This window comes from Zootoca vivipara, chromosome 3 (assembly GCF_965207765.1).
Source record: "Zootoca vivipara chromosome 3, rZooViv2.hap1.1, whole genome shotgun sequence".
In the NCBI taxonomy this organism is placed as follows: Eukaryota; Metazoa; Chordata; class Lepidosauria; order Squamata; family Lacertidae; genus Zootoca; species Zootoca vivipara.
The window spans coordinates 41,488,263-41,513,405 of NC_142586.1; the positions used below are offsets into that span (position 1 = coordinate 41,488,263).

At 42.3% G+C, this 25,143-nt stretch overlaps 1 long non-coding RNA gene across 2 annotated transcripts in view; it reads left to right on the top strand.

Moving 5' to 3' along the window:
• The window catches only part of LOC132591889 (uncharacterized), a 242,124-nt gene that overhangs the window by 168,425 nt on the left and 48,556 nt on the right, over positions 1–25,143 (top strand). For both annotated transcript variants that reach the window (XR_015949303.1, XR_015949304.1), the window contains 2 exons: positions 14,285–14,372; positions 14,773–14,862. This is a non-coding gene — a long non-coding RNA (uncharacterized LOC132591889). The remainder of the gene's footprint in view (positions 1–14,284; positions 14,373–14,772; positions 14,863–25,143) is intronic.

Genomic DNA, 25,143 nt, shown 5'->3' on the forward strand with positions numbered 1-25,143 from the left:
AAAAAGGTAGCATGTCAAGAATAAATCTATTTATTTTCAAATCTCCCAAACGAGTTTTGATTCTGAAAGGATCATTTTCAGAGAGGAATATGGCCAACCCTCTCCCCAGAGAAGTGGAATTCAAGGATATACTTCCAGGGGATTTATCAGAATATTCTTTTATGGTTTGCCAATCAGACTGTGACTCTCATTGTTGCAATTTGTTTTGACTTTTTCCATCTTAGGCTATTAAAAAATTGTGTCTGCCATATTGAGGTGTAATAGTTCTGTCAGGTTATTTGTGTGCGTGCTGCTCCATGTAGGAGTGTGTTTAGACATAAGTATGCTGTGATACTCTCACAGATAATTCAGGATTGCTGTTTCAGAATTACCAACAAAACGCTAGCAGTGTTGGATTTTGAGTCACAGAACCCAATACAGTAGCAATATTCAAGAACTATTTATCACCAGTGAAATGAAGTGGAATACTCAGAGGGCATACATGATTACCTTCAGTTTGAAGGGCACTATTTGTGCATGAGTGTACCTGCATGTGAGAGAGACAGAGAGAAAGAGAGAAGGAAAGGGAGCGAGAGAGAAAGAGTAATTGTGCTAGAGATACACAGACTATTGCCCCCAAGGAAATAAACCAAATATATATATATAGAATACACAGAGGAATTATACCAGAAAGATATGGAGGTCTCGTACACCTCAGGTAGTGTGGTTGCTGACCTTGAGCCAGACATCTTGGAGAGTGAAGTCAAATGGGCCTTAGAAAGCATTGCTAATAACAAGGCCAGTGGAAGTGATGATATTCCAGCTGAACTGTTTAAAATTTTAAAAGATGATGCTGTTAAGGTGCTACACCCAATATGCCAGCAAGTTTGGAAAACTCAGCAATGGCCAGAGGATTGGAGAAGATCAGTCTACATCCCGATTCCAAAGAAGGGCAGTGCCAAAGAATGCTCCAACTACCGCACAATTGCCCTCATTTCACACGCTAGCAAGGTTATGCTTAAAATTCTACAAGGCAGGCTTAGGCAGTATGTGGACCGAGAACTCCCAGAAGTGCAAGCTGGATTTCGAAGGGGCAGAGGAACCAGAGACCAAATAGCAAACATGCGCTGGATTATGGAGAAAGCTAGAGAGTTCCAGAAAAACGTCTACTTCTGCTTCATTGACTATGCAAAAGCCTTTGACTGTGTCGACCACAGCAAACTATGGCAAGTTCTTAAAGAAATGGGAGTGCCTGATCACCTCATCTGTCTCCTGAGAAATCTCTATGTGGGACAAGAAGCTACAGTTAGAACTGGATATGGAACAACTGATTGGTTCAAAATTGGGAAAGGAGTACGACAAGGTTGTATATTGTCTCCCTGCTTATTTAACTTATATGCAGAATTCATCATGCGAAAGGCTGGACTAGATGAATCCCAAGCCGGAATTAAGATTGCTGGAAGAAATATCAACAACCTCAGATATGCAGATGACACAACCTTGATGGCAGAAAGCGAGGAGGAATTAAAGAACCTTTTAATGAGGGTGAAAGAGGAGAGCGCAAAATATGGTCTGAAGCTCAACATCAAAAAAACCAAGATCATGGCCACTGGTCCCATCACCTCCTGGCAAATAGAAGGGGAAGAAATGGAGGCAGTGAGAGATTTTACTTTCTTGGGCTCCTTGATCACTGCAGATGGTGACAGCAGTCACGAAATTAAAAGACGCCTGCTTCTTGGGAGAAAAGCAATGACAAACCTAGACAGCATCTTAAAAAGCAGAGACATCACCTTGCCGACAAAGGTCCGTATAGTTAAAGCTATGGTTTTCCCAGTAGTGATGTATGGAAGTGAGAGTTGGACCATAAAGAAGGCTGATCGCCGAAGAATTGATGCTTTTGAATTATGGTGCTGGAGGAGACTCTTGAGAGTCCCATGGACTGCAAGAAGATCAAACCAATCCATTCTTAAGGAAATCAGCCCTGAGTGCTCCCTGGAAGGACAGATCGTGAAGCTGAGGCTCCAATACTTTGGCCACCTCATGAGAAGAGAAGAATCCTTGGAAAAGACCCTGATGTTGGGAAAGATTGAGGGCACTAGGAGAAGGGGACGACAGAGGACAAGATGGTTGGACAGTGTTCTCGAAGCTACGAACATGAGTTTGACCAAACTGCGGGAGGCAGTGCAAGACAGGAGTGCCTGGCGTGCTCTGGTCCATGGGGTCACGAAGAGTCGGACATGACTAAACGACTAAACAACAACAACAATATTATGCTCATATGGCACATTAAATTAACATTATAGCACATTTTTACAGGACCTGTTACGGTTAGAGACATGTTGCCTGGCTATCTGCCAGCACACATATAAACAAGGGGTGTTCTGGGTGTTTTTGTATCATCTTCCAAACAGGGAGGGAAAGGTCCTTATTTGTGTAACCTTTCTCCCTTCTTTGTTTATTCAAAGGTGATAGGATGAATTGCTCTCCGGACCAGCTGCAGATAAGGCCTTGAGAGATTCCATTATATTGAACTGCAAAGGGTTGTGATTAGGATGCCTTTGAAGTCCTGGGCATGTTGCCACTGATGATCTAACAACTTTCCCTGTTTTCCTTTATCTCCTTGCCCTTTCTAACACCTTGTATGTGGGATGGCTTGTGAACTGAGGGAATTGATAAATAGTATCAGGGGAATAGATTTTCTCTGCATACTATTGCATTACATGGTTAACAGATTTCTTCTTTAAAGTGTTCTTGTAGTACTTTCAACTGATGGTGATTTAGGCTAGAGAATAGCAACTTGAGGGCCACTGGTTATATATATATATATATATATATATATATATATATATATATATATATATATATAAACTATTATGAGACTGGACCCAAGCAGAGAAGATACGCAGCAAGTAGGAGGCTCCTTTGGTGAGTTTCACAATGATCAATGAGAGTTTCATCAACAGTAATGGGCTAATATTACAGAAAGAGCTTTTGTGCATTTGCCTAATGAGGTTGGCTAATCATGAGTTGGCTTTATAGTTCATATAGTTTCACAGTGATCAATGAGAGTTTCATAGCAAGTAAGCGTGTTAAAGAACTTTTGCACTTATGCCTGACCATGCACATGAAGAACCTAATCTTTACACTTCAAGCTGGAGAAGAATTTCTCAGAGGAAAGATACTCAATTCATAGTATGCCTGAGCATTACAAGCTGAATAAATGCATATTTCAAACAAGATAATAGGTGACTTCACCAATTATTCCTAATAAAAATAAGGAACAAAGAACTAGCTCTGCCAAAACAAACAGCTGTGTCGTGCAATGTAGTGTCTAAGGCTGCAATCATATAACACTTAAAGGTAAAGGTAAAGGGACCCCTGACCATTAGGTCCAGTCATGACCGACTCTGGGGTTGCGGCGCTCATCTCGCTCTAGTGGCCAAGGGAGCCTGTGTACAGCTTCCAGGTCATGTGGCCAGCATGACTAAGCCGCTTCTGGCGAACCAGAGCAGCACACGGAAACGCTGTTTACCTTCCCGCCGGAGCGGTACCTATTTATCTACTTGCACTTTGATGTGCTTTCAAAGTGCTAGGTTGGCAGGAGCTGGGACCGAGCAATGGGAGCTCACTCCATCATGGGGATTCGAACCGCTGACCATCTGATCGGCAAGCCCTAGGCTCTGTGGTTTAACCCACAGCGCCACCTGCGTCCCTTCATATAACACTTCATATAACACTTACCTAGGAGTAGATCCCAGTGAATTTAATGGAAAATACTTTTGCAGACGATTGTACTGCAAGGATGTGCACAGAGAACTTACTAATTCAAATAGTACTCTTATTAGGCAGTCTATGATATGCTTTAATTCTGAAGCCTTAACCTTCCATCTTGAATGTATACAGGTACATATACAGACTACTTCAGAGGGTTGTTATAAGAATTGCTTAGATAATAAACTCACAGTATTTTGAACACAGGAAGCATCATATAAAACATGGGCATTTCTGTTATTTGTGATTTCTCATGAGCCCAGGGCAGATGCTTTTCTGATTCTAGTAAGTGATTTGCCAATAAAGTCACAATGGCTCTGGGCTAGGGAAATGAAGGTAAGTCTAAAGAGAAACTCACTTTAATATTGGAAGGTAAAGAAGTGCTCCTGGCATGTCCCTTTGTGGCTTAGAAAGTTCAATATACATATTAGAGCTTCTCCAAGGAGCTGGTGACTTTACTGATTTTAAAAGACACTGTAATAAGTCCAAGGCTGAAAACACCCTGTTACTCTTCAGAATCTCATTTTCTGTCCCCAAAACACCCTCCGTAGACACAATCACCTAAAAAAGCTGATACATAGCCACTGCGTGCCAGGATTCTCTCTCTCCAAGTATGCAATGGTTCCTACTGTCCAGCCTGAAACTCAAAGATGGATATTGTTTTGGCTCTCAGCAGGTCAATTGGCAGGCTAATACAGGTGTTGGGAGCCTTTGGCCCTCCAAATGTTGCCACACTACAACTCCCATCAGCCCCAGCAAGCACAGCCAATGGCCAAGTATGATGGGAGTTGCAGTTCAGCAACATCTGGAGGGCTACAGGTTCCCCACACCTGGGCTAATAACTGATCACCTGTGAGTGGATTGCAAGTGGATTCCCCCAGATTGGTTATTTTCCACCACTGCCTCAGAGTTGTGCAAGGTACTAGTTGGTTAAGTTTTTGTTTTGATTTCTTCTTTAAAAAGTCCTCACTTTTGTACTTCTCCCAGTTTTACCACTTAATAAATCTATTTCCAGAGGAGTTGTTGGAAGTGCCTGGTGAATAGTACCACAGATTCTCTCCCACTCACTCACCTAAACCGCTGAGCCAATCTGCTCAAAATTCTTATGAGAAAATGTCAGAGTCAAGTAGCTGGTGGTGACTGGTGAGCTTTAAAGAGGTGCACTTATGAGTCACCTTGCAGTGGACCTGCCTCAGAGTTAGGCCCGGTGGCAGCTATTCTTGTGTAGGTAACAAGCAGTGCAGCCAATCCTCTGTGAAGGGCATGCAGGTGTTTCATAGGGTTCCAGTAAAAAATGAAGTAGATCCTGCAAGGGAAAGTCTTTTCACCCCTGGCATACATCCCTGAAAATTTTCAGGCAGCAGAGAGAACAAGGGCTCTGGCAAAATGCAGCTGTCAGTTCAGCTGGCCCTTACAGTTTCTGTCTGCGTTTGGATATAGTTACAGAAATAATAAAGAACAGATAAATCAGTTGCTGCTCTATTGTTTTGTTAGTACAAGGCTGCTTTCCCCGCCCTCTAAAACCCTTCCTTAAAGGGAGGGAAAGTAAGCTCTCACCATGAGGTTATGATTTGGCCTCTGCTACGCATTCTCTTGACGCTGCTTTCCGCAGCCACCGTTTTGCAATTTCGTGACACAATGGCTCCCCTCTCTGCTACAGCAATCTGTTTCTCCTGAAAGCAACAACAACAACAACAAAACATTAGATAAGGGATCTAGGGCAAAGCAAACTGATATTGGATTAATACTGCATGCTAATCCCGCTTCCAGCACTATGGGGAGAAGCGTATTCATGAATAACCTGAAGAGACTTTTAAAAATCTGACTGCTAATGAAGAGGTGACTTCGTTTGATAGAGGGCTTTGACGCGTAAGTGAGGCTCAGTTCTTCAACCGGAGGCACTGCAGAGGTGATGCCCCCAGCAGGAATCTCCAGCTGCTCCAGACCCTCTGTACACAGCAGGGAATACGTGTCCTCATGTATTAAACACATTTTAATGAAGAAGAGTTATCTGAAGTCACTTTCCATTTGGTAAATGGTCTCATTTTTCCTGGAGGGGGGAACCACCCATGTTGAGTCAGGTCTGCTGGGCAGAATCCCTAAGTTCCTGCACAGGTGGAAAACTGTACTGTGCCAGGGGCCTAAATTTCTGCCAGTGCAGTTAATACTCTTGGTGGGATCCCACTGCTAGAATAAACCTTACACCAGAGCCAAGGAATCTTTTAACCTCCAGCTGTTGCTGAGCAGAAGCTTCCATCAGCCCTAGCAAGCCCGGCCGGCGGCCAGAGATACAGTTCAGTAACACTTAGAGAGCCAAAGGTTCCTGCTTTAAACCACTGGAGCACTGTCAGGGCAAGTGGGGAACAGTACGTGGAGAAAGGGTGTACGGATATGGAGTGGAATAGTGAGGGAATCCTATATACACTCAGGGCTTGTTGCTATTCCCACCCCTTGCAATGGCACAGCTTTACACAAGCAAAAGCAATGGTATAAGTTAAAATGTTTCCACTGCAGTCAAGGGAGATCCCCATAGCTGCAGGAAATGACAGGATTCTGGCTAGCCCTGCAGCCAGTCATAGCGATGTGATGGGGTTAGCGATGGTGGGTTTTTTGATTCAATTTGCATTTAAAGATGAACTTAACCAATTTCCATTTGTTGAAATAGTACACAAACTGAAACACAGTCATTCACTGAAATTCAAGCTTCTCCCAATTTTGTGATGTAGTTCGACAATCAAGTAATTTGAACTGCATATACAGTATTAGGATAAAGAATGCAGATAAATGTATGTATTGGTGAAAACAACACACAAAAGTAACAATCAAAGACTCCATTGCAAAAATGTATATATTGGACAAAATGGCATACAAAAATATGGTTGAGAAATTCACTCTAAACTGCTGGTGAATTTTCATGAGGATGTTAAAAGGATAATAATAATAATTCACAAACTGATGTGGAAATGTGGAGAACTGAATTTAAGATTGGAAAAATGAGAAGTTGAGAGAAACTGAACTTTACATATTAGTTCATCTCTACTCTAGGTCCCAAGCTAAGAAACTCTGATATGCTACATCAGGGAATGTAGGCTGAAAATACATTGCTTTATCATCATGTCTATAGAACTTGGAACACATAACTAGTTATAACTAGTACACTGGCAAAGGGACATTTTGCACATGTGCATGCACCAGGGCTGGCCCTACCATTAATCAAAGTGAAGCAGATGCCTCAGGCAGCAGATGCCAGCATAACTTTTATGTAGTAATTGGCTGGAATATACTGGTGTTTCTAAAGTGCTGCAATTAGAATAAACATATGGTTTATTACTGGAACGGGAAATGGCCATGGCATTTCAGATAATCCATACATCAGACACACAATGGAGTATTTCACATAATGATTATGTGATCAAACAAGAGAGCCTTTGTTTGTGTGACTTAAACTTACAGCAATTGATTTACAGTCCCCCATCTTCTATCTCATCTTCACAACTATAGTTGAACTGTTTTATGCAGGTGAAAATTGTCATATCTCTTAGCTGGCATCACATGAAATTCTTCACACCTCAAAATAAACCTGCCTTTTCTCCATATGCATTTACCACTCTCCAGAGTCTCTATTTGATCAGGTTAGAAGAGATGGCCAATTCCCAAAGACAAACAACATTAATGAACTCCCTTCTTGAAATATATCTTGAAGAGGAGGCCACACTGAGAGTGCATAACAACAGCTCTTTAAATATAAAACAGTTTATGGAAGGAACAAACCATCAGGTGGTTGTTTAGAACTGAAACTTAACTGCACGCTGCTCCAGAGCTGACTTAGCTCTTCCTGGTACAGCATCCCAGGAAGGCCAATACTCTGCACTTATTCTCCTCCATTCATTCTTAAATGATGATCTTGCCAAACAATTATATCCATGATGTGGTGGCAGAATGACCTACAATATAGATCATTTCAGCTGGCAGTCAGCCCAAAGATCAGTATACTTGAGTTCCTAACTACTGCTACTGCTTCTTGAATTTTGATTAAGCGTTGATTAAACACACGTACAGTATTCAAACAGTCTGGAGCAAACTTGGGTAGCTTTCAGATCACTCCAGAGGACGTTCCAGAAAGGCCCCTAGGAAGTTAGGCATTGTCTAATGAAAAAATTAATCAAAATGAACTAAAGCTGTGCATTGAATCTAGTTTATTAAAACTGGATTAAGTCTCTATGTGGATGTTGCTAATAGGCTTTTAGGATATGCTAGATTAGTTTAATTTAGCTAGGAGAAAGTTTAGCAGAGAGCTTTTGAATCCCAGTCTATGCAGCTCATGGGGGATTAGTGGGACGATCTAGTTTAATTAAGGGAGGACAAGTGTCAATGATCATAAGTCCTCAGTGACATATAAGTATTGTCAAATGGAGGAGGAGGGAAACCAGCAATAAACTTATGCAGCAGATGTTATCTATGCCAAAGGTGCTCAGCATGAGGCATGACAAGTCAGGCTTGTGGCACCTGAATAGAAACTTGGGAGCTTACAGGCTCAGCTCTGTTATAGTCAGACCTGCCAATTTCCCCCCTCTTCTGTGTTGCTCCATGTTGCATCCCAATAGGCTAGAGGCAAAACAGACACCAAAAGCAGACAAAGCACAAAGGATCTCTTGTTCCATGCACAATGGGGACTCAAGTTTCACTGGAACCCTTGCCAAACTTTTTGGTCAGTAATGATCTATACTAGAGGTGTGTTTCATCCCCTCCATGCATGCACACACATGCACATACTATCTCTAGGGCTCCCCCCCAAAAGTGTCTGGCTGTCAGCCCACCAAAATTTGTGAACACTGTTTCTGCTGACTCTCCCCAGACTTAGGAGAGAGGCAAGGTCCTTTCCCAAGCATAAGGAAGCTTGTCTAGCTTCTAGCACTGTGCTGCAGCAGTTTTACTGCATTGTGTGGAACCCAAGCAAGCTTCTCATATAACTGGGGCAGGAAACCTAGTGTTCTCCAGATGTTATTGGACTCCCGTTAGCCCCAACCTGCATGGTCAATGTTCAGGGATGCTGGAAATTGTAGTCCAACAATCTGGAGGTTTCCTGCCCTATTATATGGTCTTGGCAACTGGCAATGCTACTTTTTGCCTGTGTGAACTATCTTCAGATTATGGTGCCTAGGTAACCCCTAGACATTGTCTTCTCCCTGTACTGTTCTAGAAGGAAGGGATACAGGGAGGGAGAGGTGCATTTTCATATAACCTAGACAACACGGGAATCTATCCTTCCCTCTCACATCATGGGTGAAATTTCCACAAGTCTCCCAATGAAGCATCTCCCAATGAAACATCAGTAGCCCATGAATGAGGCTATGAAGTTATGTAGTTGATTTGCATCTCAACCCCAGTGAAACTGCCATTTTGTTCTAGAGCCTAAGAGCATACAGGGTGGAACCTAACAAGAATGGAGACCACACCACAGCTTCCTATAATCTGTGATCCTATGGTTTCTGAAACCTGATTGTGCCCCTACCATGCATGTGAAGAAAGAGCCATGGGTAGGCCTCTTTGCACAAGGCTGGGGTAGAGTGTGAAATCCATTGTGGATCCTACAATCTCTTTCAGAGCTCTGTCGAAATGAAATGGACCCATTCCATTCCCAACCAATGTGTTTTTGGGTGAAATCAAGCAGCTTCTCTATCCTGGTGCATCTTAAAATATGCTCACACAAATTGGACATATGGGCTTGGATCCTGAGAACTGCTAGTGGAAGGGGATTGAAGACTGATGACTTTTCTAACCCTCCTGCCCTGGAAATCCCCAAGCCCAGGAGAGTCATATCCCAAGGCTTGGGGGGGGGGCTCTTAATGAGGTAGGCTGTGGCTCAAGAAGCTTGGGGGAAAGGGGAATAAAAACTCCATAACCCACTCTATTTAGGAGTCCAGAAAAAAATTCCGAGAACTCAGGGGGCTAGCAGGAGAGAGGGGTCAGGAAAGTTGCCTTTCAACAGCCCTCTTCCTCTAACACTTGTTGAGAGCAAAGCTATTCACTCATTGACATAAGCACAAAACTAAGTTCAGTGGTCCACTGCAAAGCTCCCTAAAGTCAATTGAGTGGTGATGCGCTAAATTGCAGTTTGCTATCAACTCAGTCAAGCAGCTTTACACCTGAATCCAAGCCACTGGCCTGGATAGGAAACAGTATTCACCATGCACCTCAGGGCTGCATGAAGCATCTCAATGAGCATGCATTGCAGAATGAAAATTTAATTATAATGTATCCAGATATCAATTTTGTTGAAATACAAGGAGCTAAGACAATGCTGTAATAGCTTCCACTTCTTTATCAGATCAGGTGTTAGGAGGCTAGCACTATTATAAGCAGACATTTCTCCCTGCCCATTCCTGTTGCATTTGATTTCTTCCCATAGGAGTAACAGAGGGCAGCTCACATCCACAGCAGTCAAAACGAATAATGAAGAGGAACATTGGATTTGCTGGGAAGCAGGCCAGAGGCAGCCTATCACCACTTTCCCTGCTTCAGGTTAAGCTTGTCCAAAGCTTTGACTGCATGGGAAGTTGGACTTAATCTGTTTAGGGTTCCAAAGGGCAAAGACATAGATTTGAGATGAAAATAAGTATGTAGCTTCGTGTATTATATCATAATGACTTGGGGTCAGATTAGTTTATCCGTATGGCTACAGATCTCTGTCTAGGAGAGTTAATAATATCAGCCAGCATTTTCCCAAAATAAATGCATGGTTTTTTTTAAATAAAAAAAATACTTATATTTTACTATGCTGTAGTGTTGCTTGATTGCCATGGCTTACAATAAAGATCTTTGTGGGCCAGCCAAATACACTGCATGTTCGAGAGAACAAAACAGAATTCCAGACTCACTGAATTATTCCTCCCTAAGGTTTGCCATTCAAATTTCTTAATAACATATAAGAAAAATGTAAACTACCATCTCTGCTGATTTGTAGCTTAGACATGACAACATTCATAATTTCCCCCCAAACAATTCCAACCAGATCAAGCATTAATTACTTGGCAATTTTCTGAAGTATGATGCAATGTCTGAAAGTTGTCTGCTTTTCCGTTTTAATTATGTCAGTGGCACTGTATCTCAAACAGATGAAAATCCTATTGATTTCAATGGTACTACCCAGTAAGAATACTTTGGATTGAAGCCTAAATTGCACAGCAAAGGTATTTGTTTAATGTACCGTTGTAAACAGCTCACTCAAAGTTGAGAAAATGTCAAAATTGTCTACATGCATAATAGAAAAATTGAGGGTCCTTAATAATTATGGAGCTATTAAGCAACCACTTAAAGCAAATTAATCATGTCTCCAAGTATGACTGGTGATAAGTTTTAGACAGAATGTTTTTCTAGCATCACTGCCTTTGATGCCTGTCAAAGGAGGATGGAGGCAAAATGCAAAGATGGGTTATAAGTTCAGCAATTTGCTGTCTACCTAACCCTCGTTTCTATGTACATATATTTCTGAGATAATCTATGTGAAGGACTTCATACTCTCAAAAGGGTAGAGGCCAGATCTCAGCCTTTAATGGTCTAAGGCACTCACATAGGTAGGGTGGACAGCATTCTTATCTCCATAATAGGACAGTACCATTATTTGCACAAAGCAGAAGACAGGCTGAAGCTAAGAAAAAGTGGCTCACTTGTGGCAATGGTAAGAAGTGCAAAATTAATATTTTTTTATTTGTAGCCCAGTCTTTGCTACAAAATGCAGTAGAAATCACATCCATGTTAATTTTTAATCATTATTTTATTTCCATCTTGAGTTGGGTTCCTGGAAAGGGTCATGGCTGAGTGGTAGAGCAGCTCTTTAGCATTCAGAAGTCCCCAGGTTTAATCCCTGACATCTCCAAATTGGGCTGGTCTGAAATCCTGGAGAGCTGCTACCAATTGTGTAGAGAGTACTGAGGTAGATGGAACAATTGTTCTGACTCAGGGTAAGACAGCTTCCTATGTTTCTGTGAATATACGTGTTTTAGTTTTAAATAATTTCTTAAATGTGCATGTTGAAAAAATAAGTTTCTGAAGGAAAAGGCTTTGTGATGTGTTTGCCTAGTGCATATAAGAGTTACAGCCAGTGGCGTAGCATGGGTTGCCAGCACCCAAGCCTGCACGGAGGGTGGTGGGTGGGAGAGAAGGAAATGGACGTAGTATGTATGCACATTCAACTGCCTAATGGCGTCCGTGTATCCCAGGAGACTGCAGCCATAGAGATCAGGAAAGAAGAGTTGTTCTATTGTCTGGAGAGGTCACTTCCTGGTTTGCAAGGAGAAGCCATTTTCAACAGAGCCCAGCAATGGAAGGGGGCAGCTGTATTGAGGCAGCATTGGCTGTTGAAATTTTGCACCCTTAACAATTATGCACCCAAGGCAACTGTCCTTGTAGTCCCACACTCTATACCACTGGTTACAGCTGATACCTTAGAACAGGCATCCCGAAACTGCAGCCCTCCAGATGTTTTGGCCTACAACTCCCATGATCCCTAGCTAAGAGGACCAGTGGTCGGGGAAGATGGGAATTGTAGTCCAAAACATCTGGAGGGCTGAAGTTTGGGGATGCCTGCCTTAGAAGAAAGATTTACCTCCTATGGCAGTGTTTCCCAACCTTGTGCCTCCAGATGTTTTCGGACTACAATTCCCATCATTCCTGACCACTGGTCTTGCTAGCTAGGGATGATGGGAGTTGTAGTCCCAAAACATCTGGAGGCACAAGGTTGGGAAACACTGTCCTATGGAAGAGAGGAGACAGAATGCTTAAAAAAAAGATGGCAATTGCTGCCTGAAGTTTTCTGTTAAGTACTTGTATTAATATATATTGTGCACATATATATCTATATATCTGCATATATCTAAATCTGCTGCCTGAGTCAGCTGATCAAGAGTGTTTTCAGGGGATTATTTGTGAACAGTTAATCTAAGCAGTTAATTGAAGGTTGCAATCCTTCCAGCATTAGTTCTTTTTTTCATTTTGGATTTGAAATTTTGATCACATTATTAGGCCCTGAACGTATCTGTGTGGCAATCTCTCATCATGCTCATTTAGTAAGCAATTTGTCTCTTTTGTGAGAAGGTGCTCCTAGAGATCAGAGAAGCTTTCATAAACTTAACCTCCCTCCACAATGAAACCCTGTCATAATCCCTCAAAAATTGGGATCAAATGTGTAGGTCGCATGATACTTCAGCAGGCGGCCTAACCAAATGATGGGAAACTACAACAGTAGCATATTTACATGAAATAAGGACAAAAGATTGGGAGTTCATAGTAAGTCAGTTAGGGAAAGCTCAAATCATTTTTGAAAGACATTGGCAGTTGAATACTATAACTGCTCAGAGAGGATGGATAGCAAAGAGCTGGTATATTGCAGAAATAAAAAAAGTTCCCTATTATTCAACACTCCAGTGATGGAGAAATAGGTTTTGTATCCTTTAATAATGACTGGATAAAGGTGGTCAGATTTTGGAAATTACTGTCACAGGTATCACCAGATCCCTTTTGCCAGTCTCCTAGCAATCATTGAATTTTATTTATAGGAGGAGATGAGCCATCCACATACTAATAAAAAAAGATGAGAACATGCTCACCTGGAGAAGAATGGCGGAATCCCCCCCCCCCCTAGGATCTGTGGAACCATCATGTGACAAGCCAAATTAAGAAGATCCAAATGCATGGGTTTTTTTAATCCAAAATTTCCTAACCCCATCCTTAAACTCCTGTAGCCTGTCATCAAGCAGGTTAGAAACAACAATTACTGTGTATTTAATTGAATTCCCCAAAAAGTTAATGAAGTGGCAGGCTCTTTCGTCACATCAGAAGACAAAGAGACATCCAATTCAGATGCTAAATAAATAAAGGCAGGCATGATTCATCAATGTTGCCCAGGGCTGCCTTTTCTACAAAAAGGAAATGGCCCAAATAATGGTAAAATAAATCAGGTCCTACTCATTTCCTTGGTGCCTAATCTGGGGATGGACTAAACTCTTGGCTGCACAAAATATGGAACAATCCATTGGCACTGCCTTATCAAAGTAAAACTTGTCTTGAAGTGGGAAACAAAGCAAATAATAATAGAAGCTCAAATGGGTAAGCAGATTTCATATGGCCAGTGAAGCCCCATTCCATAGCTGTTGATCTTACCTACTTCAGAATAAAAATATCCACCATGAACTGATCAAAAGTAAAGAAAGGTGGCATCATTAAGTAATGCCCCCCTGCAGTATGACTAGGGACGGAAACTTCTGTTGATTTTGGTTCGCTCCATTTCTCATTGTTCCAATCTGAAATTCAGTTCTCCATACTTGCACTTTTTAAAAACACAGCAATTTGCACTTTTTAAAAAGAGAAATCCTCATGAAAATACTTCAGCATTTTACTGTCAATTTCTCCTAATAAACACACATTTGTGTGCAGTTTTGACTATTGTACTTGTGGTTTTTTTTGCAAATGATTGCTTTTAATATAATGCATTTTTGTATATTACTTTCACTAATATATTCATTCTTGTGCACACAAGGTTACTTAGAGAACTACATGGTGAACTTTGGATCCACGCAGATTTCAAAGGATGGCTGAGTTCTGGATCTCATATTGTTTCATAAAGTGTGAGTTTATCAAATTCAGCTCTAAAAGTGAACTGAATCAAATCCACCCCCCCCCCAATCCCTATGTATGACATATGATGCATTAACCAGAACTCATGTGACAGCTTTGGGGCAAAAATCTCAAAGAAGGGAGAAGGCAAAAGGGGCAACACTTTTGACTTTACCAATCCCCCACTTAATTTTAGAACCAGCTTTACTGCAACACTTTACTGAGCTCAAACACTAAGCAGCTATGAAGCCAAATTGCTTTTTGAACTCCTGTTCAACAATAGGATCAAATCCATGAAAACCAATGGAACCTATTTAAAAGTGGGCACTTTCATAACAATTGTATCATGAATTCTTTTTTTAACGGGAAGAGTGTGACATAATGTAATAAACCATGTCCTTATCTCTGCAGATAGCCTGGTTGTCCTGGAGTCCCTCCCCTGTGGACCGAAGCCTGTGGCAGGTGCAAAAGAAGGGTTTTTAAAAGCACAGGACCTTCAAGGTGAACTGGGAGAACCGGGTTGAGTCATGGTGTGGGATATTTCAAGATACATTTTTAAAGGATGCATCATTTTCTCCGGGGAGATTACTCAGAATGCAACAAAGGAAGGCCTTTCCTAATTAAATGCAACAGTACTTTTGGCAGTAAGGGGGCCAAGCTCTCAGACTCCGAGTCTCCTTAGATGGGCTCATTTCTTTGACAGTCTTTGGCCTTGACTTTCTGTCCTCAGAAATTCATTTCCAGCATCTCCTGCCAAACTGTCTTCTCTTCCTTCCTCTAGTTTATTTATCCTGAGCTCCTTTTGCCTGCCCTTTCTAACGTTTCCTTCCCTTCCTGCTGTCAACTTGACAAACCCCTCACTTGGATCTCAGCTCTTTCTCTTTGTTTTCCTCTGTATCCTTCCCTCGGCTTTTTGCCTCATCCACCTCCGAAGCTGAAAATGATGGAGTGACTTCATTCTGTATACCCACCACATCAGTGCGCACAGAGGCTGGTGTATGCACACAAGGATTGGTTTCTCCCCACATCACCCAAGTGAGAAGAAAAGGAAACAAGAGATTTTGTTTCCTACCCCCAAACCCTCCCTGATGAATCATTTCATGATTCTGCCACAATCCTTCACAACCTTCCATGACTTATTCCACTTATCTCACTTATTTCAGTGGGATTTTGAAGCAGTTTAGCACTGTGCAGGATTTCAGCCCACATCTATAATTTTCCTTGGACTAAATGTTTTTCAGGGGGGCAGGATTAGAGACAAAAAGAAAGTATTTGATGTGGAAGATCAAATTAATTCCATATAAGTAAAAAAACAAAACAAAACCCTCACAATTCTAGAAATGTACAAATTAAATTTTACTTGGCCATTTTGTTGTCATTCTTGATCAGGAACTCAGTGTTCCATTACAGTATCGGTAATGAAAACACTGTACTTTCATAACAGGCTGTTAGTATTCCACAAAGATTGACTAAGCGGGCTAAAATTGGATGTATTTGCTACATTTGATTTCCTAAGAAATGTATGTGTGAAAAAAGAGATTAGCAATCTATAGTGTTTTGTTAGACAGCATAGTACTTTGTGGTTTTCACCACATGTCTGAAACATCATATGCAAAACAAATTGCTTATCATATTGTACATGTCACTTTTCCTCCCTCCTTTGCAAAGCCTGGGTCCTGCATGCAATCTCTGAAATGGGATTGATCAAGTCTTAAGGAACCCAGACCTTTAGCTGAAATTCCTGCGTTGCAAAGGGTTGGACTAGATGACCCTCATAATCCTTTCCAACTCTATAATTCTATGATTCTAAGGGACCTTCCTCTGTCCCACTCTGTTTCCCTCTGTACTTGGCGGTGGGAAGTTGTGGAAGAGATGGTTTCATTTGTAATACAAAGGCTGCAGGAGTGCCTAAGATTTTCTTATGAACTTGCAGTGTTGGTGGGTTAAATTTAGGAGCAGCTAGGGTGAAGGTGCCCTGCCATTTACCAGACCTCCTGGCACTGCCATCACTGTGGGTTACCAGGAAGGGGAGATGGTAGGGAGGTTGCTCAGAATGGGCACATTAGTGGGAACACCAGAATGGCTCTACCAGAAGGTCCACTCCACACTGACCTCCCCACTACCTGGTCCCTTCACCCAGTAAGCTACACTGGCCCTAGTGACAGCAGGCTTGCACTAGATGCCCATATGCTCTCAGACCAGATGATCTCTGGCAGGCTAGACACAAAGGTGAGAGCTGTTTTCTATTTCTGCTGGATCTCTCAGCAGCTTTTGGCACCATCGACCATAACATCCTTCTGGACCGTCTAGAGGGATTGGGAGGTGGGGTCACTGTCATACAGTGGTTCCGCTGGGCTGTGTTCAAAAAGTGGTGGGGGGATGAGTGTTAAGACCCATGGGCTCTCACTTGTGGGGTGCCTCAGGGTTCTGTCCTCTCCCCCATGCTTTTCAACATTTACATGCAGCCGCTGGGAGAGATCATCAAGGGGGTTTGGGCTGGGTGTTCATCAGTATGCAGATGATACCCAGCTCTACCTCGCTTTCTAATCAGAACCAGTGTAGGTGGTGAAGATCCTGTGTGAGTGTCTGGAGGCAGTTGGAGGATGGATGGTGGCTAACAGATTGAGGTTGAATCCTGACAAGACAGAAGTACTGTTTGTGGAGGACAGGAGGCGGGCAGGTGTGGAGGACTCCCTGGTCCTGAATGGAGTAACTGTGCCCCTGAGGACCAGGTGCACAGCCTGGGAGTCATTTAGACTCACAGCTGTCCATGGAGGTGCAGGTCAATTCTGTGTCCAGGGCAGCTGTTTATCAGCTCCATCTTGTACGCAGGCTGAGACCCTGCCTGCCCGCAGACTGTCTCGCCAGAGTGGCGCATGCTCTGGTTATCTCCCGCTTGGACTACTGCAATGCGCTCTATGTGGGGCTACCTTTGAAGGTGACCCAGAAACTACAACTAATCCAGAATGCGGCAGCTAGACTGGTGACTGGGAGCGGACGCCGAGACCACATAACACCAGTCTTGAAAGATCTACATTGGCTCCCAGTACGTTTCCAAGCACAATTCAAAGTGTTGCTGCTGACCCTTAAAGCCCTAAACGGCCTCGGTCCAGAATACCCGAAGGAGCATCTCCACCTCCATCGTTCTGCCCGGACACTGAGGTCCAGTGCTGAGGGCCTTCTGGCGGTTCCCTCACTGCAAGAAGCCAAGTTACAGGGAACCAGGCAGAGAGCCTTCTCAGTAGTTGCTTCCGCCCTGTGCAACGCCCTCCCACCAGATGTCAAAGAGAAAAACAACTACCAGACTTTTAGAAGACATCTGAAGGCAGCCCTGTTTAGGGAAGCTTTTTATTGTTTAATAGATTATTGTATTTTAATATTCTGTTGGAAGCCACCCAAATTGTGCTTCTCAGTGCTATTCCAATTCCAGGCGGAAGGGTACGCAGGCACACTGGATGATGTCATTAGAAATGTTATGGAGCCTAGAGGCCTTCACTGTCTCAAAATTAATTTTTAAATGAGATTAATTTTCAGGCACCCAGCAGACATTTTTAAAACATCAATTTAGAATTGGATGCTAGAGGGAGGAGCGGGGAGGGTCTGGTCATTGCCATCTGCTTTTGTATTCAATTTTTTTGTAAAGGGCTTCCAGCTGTGATACCAGTGTAATGGGAGTTATGGTTCAATTGTATGGTTATTGCTGTTATTATTGACATGAAAATTCTATGAAAGTGGTCAGCCTCCAAGTCTGTACCAAAGCAAATATATATAAACACATGCACATGAACTATTGATTAGCTAAAATGGTGATAAAATAATGTGCGTAGTCTGGCCCCCGATAGCTTTTTACCCTAGATAATAACTCCAGATATTATATGTATTAATGATATCTACATTAGTGCCAAGTAGAGTTCATTCTGGTTCAAGTTAATAAAACAACCGCTGAAGGAATTAATAAGAGCTTGCTACTTGTTGCAAAACAATTGAAACCCAGGAGGACTTGATATTAGAAAACTCCTGGGTGGTTGCTTCTTGTGAAAACTTTTGAATTAATGGTATTAAATACAAACATTTCTTAACTCCTGCAAGATTTACATTCCATGTCTCTCTTATAAATGCCATTCCTAACTCTTACTGCTCCTTTGGGACTTATTTAATTTAGCAATTGCTCCAGAAAGCACTTCATAAAAAACAATTATTGAATTAATTGTGATATTTCTAGCATAGCATTCATTTATGACATCCTCACCACCTGTAATCCCTTTCCACAATTCCCTTATAGAAGCAAAATTGAGTAATTTTCAGTTCCTGTTATACTCTATATTTATGATTATAGTGGAAATCTTGGCATGCTTTATGTTCAGTTCTTACTGTGCAATCTTACCCAGGGAATATACCAGTTGGGGCTCTTTTCTAGGGTCCTATACATGTTTACCCACAAATATGCCCCATTGAGTTCAATGTGTCTTGCTACCATTTAAGCGTGTTATGTAATTGCAGTCTATAGATGCGTACATACACAGTCTTAAAGTGCATTAACTGCCTCTTGCTAATGCTTGGGGGGGGGGGCAGAGACATCTGAAATCTTGTGAAGTCATCAGTCAATTATGAAGGCCATCAATCTTTGGACCCTTTCAGACAAGCAATTTATACTGGGCCTATCGTGCAAGGTAACAGCACTGCAGTAACTCATATCAATCTGTTCATACAATGAGATCTACACCTGAGGCTCTTCTTCAGACACTCCCAGCAGCAGAAGGTGGGAAGAGACCAGGAAGAGGGTCCTTTCAATGGTGGCATCTTGCCGGTGGAAGGCCTTCCTCAGGAACGGTCACTGGTGCCCACATTGCTATCATTTTGGTGCAATACAAAGACCTTTCTATTTTCACAGGTTTTTAAACATTGCTGCTATTACCAGCTTTTGCTAACTGTGACTATGCTCTTATTAATCTTCCTTAGTCTAAACTGATGACCAAGATCTAGCAAGCTCAGTGTGAATCACACTGCTACCATTTTCAGCTTAGAATTACAGTAAATCAGCCAAACTGGATTCTTTCAAGTAGAACAGCCATGTCCAAAGTCCGTTTCGGGGGCCTAGTCTGGCCCGCCGGTCTGTTTAATCCAGCCCCTGTGACAGTTTATTTCCTAGGATAAAATCCCCCAAACCCTCAACAACTCCAACCCTTAAAAAGGTTCAACAACATTGGTTGGCCCTTTGGTTGGCCCTCACAGCCCTTCACTTCATCAAATCTGGCCCTCTTTGAAAAAAGTTTGGACACCACTGACCTAGAAGCAGCTTTAAATAAGACAGGACTAATTCTCACTGTAGATGCCATGTTGTAATTACCTTGGTTCAGAATAGGAATTGGTTTGACTCACAATGCTTCTATGTATTATGAGTTGAACATCATTTCTCCAGAAGCTCTTTGCCATCTCGGAATATTTCATGAGGTTCTTCACATGTGCAGGCTGCATTCAGATGGACCAGCCTCCTTTGTAGATAAAACCATGAAGTTATGTACTGTTAGGTCCTCCCCTCTCAATGAAACTTCTGTTTATTACTGCAAAATTATTACATAACCAGACCACCCAACAAAGCAGCCTTTTGTATTATGAGTATTCCTTCTATTTGGCTCTGGTGTCTCAGCTGCTCCTTGCAAATGTTTTATGTGGTTGCTGCCCCCCATCCAGACCTAAAATCCTCTCCTGCTTGGGGTGGCGATGGGGACAGGTTGAATTTCAGAGTGGCTCTTAGCCATGGCTAATACTAGCAATAACAGTTCCCAAGGGCACTGTTGTGTGTGTACAGCCTCACCAGAGCTCTTAGAAACAGATGAGCTTTTTTTTTTATTTTTGGCTGAACACTCACAAAATAGTCATAAATTCCAAGCTGGTTCCAATAGAAATGGATTGGTTTTTCACACAAACAGCAGCTGAGGCAATAAAACTGCTCCTGGGTAGCTCACTACTTCAGACTGCATGTGGGGGGTTATATAAAAAAGGAAGCATTCCCTACAAATGAATAACTAGTATATGAAAGAGCTATGCTTAAACTCTTTCCCCTACTATCTAAGACATAGCTGCCAAGTTTTCCCTTTTCTCGCGAGGAAGCCTATTCAGCATAAGGGAAAATCCCTGTAAAAAAGGGATAACTTGGCAGCTATGATCTAAGGTCACATTCATACCGAGCATTTAAAGCACTGTGATACCACTTTAGCAGCCATTGCTTCCCCCCAAAGAATCCTGCGAATTGCAGCTTGTTAACTGTAGGTGTTGCAATTGTTTGGAGACCCCCCATTCCCTTCTAGAGTAGTTTAACAGTCAATTTCTCTTCTCAAGGAACTCTGGGAAATATATTCCTTCCAGTAGCACCTTAGAGATCAACTAAGTTTGTCATTGGTATGAGCTTTCGTGTGCATGCACACTTCTTCAGATACACTGAAACAGAAGTCACCAGACCCTTATGTATAGTCAGAAGGTGGGGAGAGGTATTACTCAGAAGGGTGGTGGGAATGGGTGATTGGCTGATAGGAGTGGTAAACCTGTTGATGACTGTTAACAACTGCAATCGGTCTTGCAGGAAAAAGCAAGGGGTGAGGTGCTAAAGAAAACTTTGTCATGTATAATTAGATAAGAATGCAATGTTCAGACCAGGCCTCTCCATGGTTTTAAGCTTGGTAATGAGTTGCAATTCAGCAACTTCTCTTTACAGTCTGTTTCTGAAAATTGTCTGTAATTGAACAGCTGCTTTTTGATCTTGTATAGAATGTCCTGGGAGACTGAAGTGTTCTCCTACTGGTTTCTCTGTCTTGTGATTCCTGATGTCAGATTTATGTCCATTTATCCTTTGGCGTAGGGTTTGGCCTGTTTGTCCAATATAGAGAGCTGAAGGGCACTGCTGGCATTTTCGACTACGTCAGACCAACACAGCTACCTACTTGTAACTGGGAAATATATGTGAGGGTAAGAGGGGTCTCTTAACAACTCTCAGCACCTACAGTTAACAAGCTACAGTTCTTGGGATTATTTTGGGATTCTATATGCATGCAGTTTTGTTTTCATGAAGAAGCATTATACCATACAATGCCCATAGCTGCCAAGTTCTCCCTTTTTTAAGGGAAATTCCTTTATGCTGAATAGGCTTCCTCGTGAGAAAAAGGAAAACTTGGCAGCTATGACAATGCCCCACCCCATCTGAGGGGGTACAGTCATAGAATCATAGAGTTGGAAGAGACCACAAGGGCCATCCAGTCCAACCCCCTGCCAAGCAGGAAACACCATCAAAGCATTCTTGACATATGCCTGTCAAGCCTCTGCTTAAAGACCTCCAAAGAAGGAGACTCCACCACACTCCTTGGTAGCAAATTCCACTGCCGAACAGCTCTTACTGTCAGGAAGTTCTTCCTAATGTTTAGGTGGAACAGTCCAGGAACAGTTTTTAGGACCCCACCTGATGAATGTGTGTCAACTATCTAAGACATCTCAAATAGGAAACTGCGTTATATTGATCCAGACCCTTGGGTCATCTAGCTCAGTATTGACTCCATGGACTGCTACTGGGTCTCCAAGATTTCAGACCCCACATTCCCAGCCCCACTAGGAGATGCCAGGGATTAAACCTGAGAGCTTCTGCATGCCACGACCCTTCTCAATGAAATGCTACAGCTGCTATGGCCACCTTCTTTATAGCCTAGGGGGAACTTCATTGACCATACAGCCCTCCAACGCACTGAACTGCACATAGAATGGCCTCTTCATGGTTGAACTAGCTCTTTAATAAAATTTGCTCCATCTCAGTAAGCATTTCACAGTTGTGGAGCTAAGAAACCTATTAAAGTGTGTGTGCTCAGCTCAGAGTCTATCAAAAGGTAGTGTTCTTTGGCATTCTCTTCTCTTCCAATACAAACACTTTCCCTCCTGTGCACATGGATAGGTCCTGTTTTGTTTTATGACATACTGATTAAAATCTGGGAGGATCAACAGGGACCAGTAGGAGTTTCTATGTTTCCTTCTTACCACTTCAGGCAAATACCCCAATGTTAAAATCAAGCCACTGGGTGATTTGAATAGTAAACCAACCTACCAACCAGCCAATCTGAAGAAGTGTGCATGCACACGAAAGCTCATACCAATGACAAATTTAATTGGTCTCCCTCAGCCAGTAAAGCGAGATGAGCGCTGCAACCCCAGCGTCGTCCATGACTGGACCTAATGGTCAGGGGTCCCTTTACCTTTAAGGTGCTACTGGAATGATTTTTTAAAATTTTTGTTTCAAAATCAGATGTATGCAAAAATTATGTTTGTTGGATTTTGAATGCTAATTTCACCAGATGACTTCTAGGTATGTTAATTCCAGCCCCTCCTTTGTTGGAACCTTATTGTTCAATCCCATGCATCTTTACTCAGATGTAAGTCCCATTGCGTTCAGTGGGACTTATTGCATAGGATTGCAGCCTAAGATGAGTTTATGTGATTCAATCATCCTTCTAATTAACCATTCTGTTCTTAAATTAAAAACCCATAATTTCTTAGCCTAATAAATAACTTTTCACTACAATATTTTCTATGGAATTTTTTTGTGGAAAGCACTTGTGTACTGTATTACCTATGAAAGGTTTACACACATTTGAAATAGGCTTCCACCCCTGCTACAATATGCTGAAGCATTAAAAGAAAGGGGAAAGCACTACATATGTCTTTCCATACATTTCAAAAGGGAAAATCTATGTTTGCAACACTGATGTGCCTTTCATGGCTGATGAAGAGCAGTTATGTTCTGTAAGTATTCATACCAAAGTGTTATGTAACTTGTGAGAAGCAGGTATTATAATGTAAGACATTTCATACTGCTAATTGTTGTTATTACTCTTCCCTGTGACCCACCCTGGACACAGTTCTGTTATATCATTTCTGAAACACGATTACCATAATGCTGTTTCCAAGGTATAGATCAACTACTGCTTTAAATAGCCCAGTACCAGAATTTTATTTTCTCTACTCTCCCCTTCCTGTTTCTACTAATCCATGGATCATGCAGAACCTTCATTTAGACTGTCTACCTCATTAATTTCAATCAAGAAAGTCAGTGCTTGCCCATATTCCTTTGCTGATGTGGATCAGCTCCCCCTGAGATCTATATGAATATCTGATTGCATGCAGATCTCTGGAGTGAGGCAATAATCTTCAGATAAGCCATTTTCTGTCATGTGTATCATATGAATTACAACTTTAAAATAAAAACCTGACATTGCCTTCTCACAAATATCAGGTATGTTCTTTGCATTGAAAAAAACAAACAGGTTCAGAATATCTGGCAAACTGTTGTTAAAGTGGGACATTAAAAAGAACTCACATTCCAGAAATCAACAAAATTAGCACCAGAACACTGACTCATCTTCCCCATAATTCAGGCGGTGGAGAAGAAGAGTAAATGTATTCAAATGAGAGTCATTCCCTCCTCCTTTCTGACACACATTCTAAAGGGATGGAACACATTGTGAACTATTAGCACATTGAAAATGGCAGTTGATTATAGAGCATGGGTGCCATTATTGGAAGAGTTTAGTCTGTCATCAAATGCCAGTCAGAGCACAGTGTTCGAGGAGCAGGAACATCAGATGTAGAGAAAGTGAATAGCCATTAGGCAGAGGTTGAGGAAGAAGAGTGGGAAAGGAACTGAAGCAGAAAATTAAATGGCCAGATACTGACGTTAAATAATAGCTGTGGGTCACCCTGAATCTTACTGGCCTGATAGGGAGCACACATTAACATTCCTTAGTTGTGATCAATTTTTGATGTGCTGGGTACTTTTCACTCTGCTCTTAGATGAACTGGATGGCTTCTGCTGTTTAAAGGCTCTTTGATTATCTAATTTTGCTTCATATCCTTTGTGAAATTTTGGATACTCCACCCTCCTTTCATTAACTCTTCTTTAAAAAAAAATTGGCCCTCCTCTGGGTCCCCCTCTCATCAGTCTCTAATTATTATTGCCATCCATTCTGGTTTGGCTGCTGAGGCCTAGCGATCTGAGGTGGCCACATGGGAAATCAGTGCTGCTGAGATATGTGTTAGAGCTGCCAGATTCATGTCTAGCGGGAGGTTCTTTTTTCCCTGGCTTTCATTAGCTCTTTTGCTTTTTTGTTTGTTTGTTTGCCTGAAAGCAAAAAGTGGAAAAAGATTACAGCGAAATCTAGAAGGGCTTGAATGGAACGCTCGTTGGTTTCAGGACCAGGGATTCTGGCAGTTTTGCTACCTGGTCTTCTCTGTTCTAATTCAAAGGCACATTTTGTATTCCCTCTTTCTCTCTGTGTGTGTGTGTGTAAGAGAGAGCGTTGCTGGCTTTCTCCATGAAGGGCTAGATTAGTTTAAGGAAGAGTGGTCTTTTCATCCCTTGCCCCACTGACATCAGTGAGAGGGGAAATACCTGCAAAAGCTTCAGGCTGGTGTAGGTAGGAGCCCCAGTCAGTGGTGCACTTGGGTACTACAGAGCCCTATGCCCTTGCACTGCCTTTCCAAAGGCAGGCAAGGAGGCGCCTGGCTTTGGAAAGGAAATGTGAATGCTCTGGCCAGGTCCTGAAACCCTCCTACTGCCTTCTGAAAGCTGGGGAAGTTCTAACTAGGCTTTGAGAAGAAGATGGGAGGACTCTAGGACCCTGTCTGAGCCTCATGCCCCCTTCCTAAAGCTCAGCGCCTCACTTAGCAGGCTTTGAGATGGTGCCATCTCGGCTCAGTGCCTAGTGCACGTGCCTCCCCCTCGCACGGCCCTAAATCTACCCCTGACCC